Raw genomic sequence first — 2,500 nt, forward strand, 5'->3', positions numbered from 1 at the left:
TCTCGAGCCTCCAGGTCTGCAGAGACCGACCAGGGCTGCCGCCCAACCGACTATTCACCCTTTTTGGGCGGGAATTTTTTCCATTTTTGTCCATTTTTCGGGTTTTTGGTCGGGCTTCAAAAACGGCAGCCCGAGGCCTGGCAGAGGCCGGGCATGTCCCCGGTCGCGCCAGGCGGCTCGCGCGACCCGATTAGGCCCCGAAAGGAGTCGGGAAATCGGCAGACCTGCCCGAGTTCAGCCCGGGGGGGGCGGGGGGCAGGTCGGTTCGGCTCAAATCATTAACCAAAGCCGAGACTTGGTCTCGCTGGCGCAACCGAAGTGCCAGGCTGGATAACTCATTAACCAGAAGGCGGCTGGAGGCAGGCAGGGCTGATGGCTGAGGCCGGGTGGAGGCCACCCGCGGCCGGGAAAGTCAAAAGTCCCGTTGTGTGGAAGTCTATGAGGTCAGATTCGGCCGCCTTACCGGGCCTGCGGTTGATGGTTTCCCGCTTGGGCAAGCGAGTCGGCCCGGCAAAGTGGCCACTTGCATTTTCTGGCAAGTGTCTGCGAACAACGTTAATGAGTTGAACCTCGGCAATTGTCGGAAGTCCCGATGAAGAAATGAAAATGCCCCTTTTGCGGGGATTTGGATGCTCATGGCCGGCAGCAGGTGGCCCGACGCCCCGCCAACTTGACACTTGTCATTTCTGTCCTTGGGGGTTGGCGGGGTATCTGCACAGAGGTAGGAGGTGGCAGAATCGAGACTTGGTGAGTTTTCCAAACAAACGTCTCGAGCCTCCAGGTCTGCAGAGACCGACCAGGGCTGCCGCCCAACCGACTATTCACCCTTTTTGGGCGGGAATTTATTCCCTTTTTGCCCATTTTTCGGGTTTTTGGTCGGGCTTCAAAAGCGGCTGCCCGAGGCCTGGCAGAGGCCGGGGCATGGGCCCCGATCGCGCCAGGCGGCACGCGCGACCCGATTAGGCCCCGAAAGGAGTCGGGAAATCGGCAGACCTGCCCGACTTCAGCCCGCGGGGGCGGGGGGCAGGTCGGTTCGGCTCAAATCATTAACCAAAGCCGAGACTTGGTCTCGCTGGCGCAACCGAAGTGCCAGGCTGGATAACTCATTAACCAGAAGGCGGCTGGAGGCAGGCAGGGCTGATGGCTGAGGCCGGGTGGAGGCCACCCGCGGCCGGGAAAGTCAAAAGTCCCGTTGTGTGGAAGTCTATGAGGTCAGATTCGGCCGCCTTACCGGGCCTTCGGTTGATGGTTTCCCGCTTGGGCAAGCGAGTCGGCCCGGCAAAGTGGCCACTTGCATTTCTGGCAAGTGTCTGCGAACAACGTTAATGAGTTGAACCTCGGCAATTGTCGGAAGTCCCGATGAAGAAATGAAAATGCCCCTTTTGCGGGGATTTGGATGCTCATGGCCGGCAGCAGGTGGCCCGACGCCCCGCCAACTTGACACTTGTCATTTCTGTCCTTGGGGGTTGGCGGGGTATCTGCACAGAGGTAGGAGGTGGCAGAATCGAGACTTGGTGAGTTTTCCAAACAAACGTCTCGAGCCTCCAGGTCTGCAGAGACCGACCAGGGCTGCCGCCCAACCGACTATTCACCCTTTTTGGGCGGGAATTTATTCCCTTTTTGCCCATTTTTCGGGTTTTTGGTCGGGCTTCAAAGCGGCTGCCCGAGGCCTGGCAGAGGCCGGGGCATGGGCCCCGATCGCGCCAGGCGGCTCGCGCGACCCGATTAGGCCCGAAAGGAGTCGGGAAATCGGCAGACCTGCCCGAGTTCAGCCCGCGGTGGCGGGGGGCAGGTCGGTTCGGCTCAAATCATTAACCAAAGCCGAGACTTGGTCTCGCTGGCGCAACCGAAGTGCCAGGCTGGATAACTCATTAACCAGAAGGCGGCTGGAGGCAGGCAGGGCTGATGGCTGAGGCCGGGTGGAGGCCACCCGCGGCCGGGAAAGTCAAAAGTCCCGTTGTGTGGAAGTCTATGAGGTCAGATTCGGCCGCCTTACCGGGCCTGCGGTTGATGGTTTCCCGCTTGGGCAAGCGAGTCGGCCCGGCAAAGTGGCCACTTGCATTTTCTGGCAAGTGTCTGCGAACAACGTTAATGAGTTGAACCTTGGAAATTGCCGGAAGTCCCGATGAAGAAATGAAAATGCCCCTTCTGCGGGGATTTGGATGCTCATGGCCGGCAGCAGGTGGCCCGACGCCCCGCCAACTTGACACTTGTCATTTCTGTCCTTGGGGGTTGGCGGGGTGCCCGGAGATTTTCGGGAACACGATTTTCAGAACATTTTTACGACAGCGGGTACACTTTGAAAGCGCCCGAAAAGTGATGCTTTGCTGAAAGGTGCTCAATCTCAGGAAAGAGACCTTTGAAAAGAGCACTTGGAAAGTCACAAAATGAACGGTGTGCGAGACTTGGAACAATTTTGACAAAGTCTTTTGTTGTACTTTTCAAACTCTTTGGTGTTTTGCTGAAATCGTACTCTGGGAGCCAGCAGCCCCGCTTGTAC

Source organism: Pristiophorus japonicus, unplaced genomic scaffold, assembly GCF_044704955.1.
Source record: "Pristiophorus japonicus isolate sPriJap1 unplaced genomic scaffold, sPriJap1.hap1 HAP1_SCAFFOLD_1527, whole genome shotgun sequence".
NCBI classification, from domain to species: Eukaryota; Metazoa; Chordata; class Chondrichthyes; family Pristiophoridae; genus Pristiophorus; species Pristiophorus japonicus.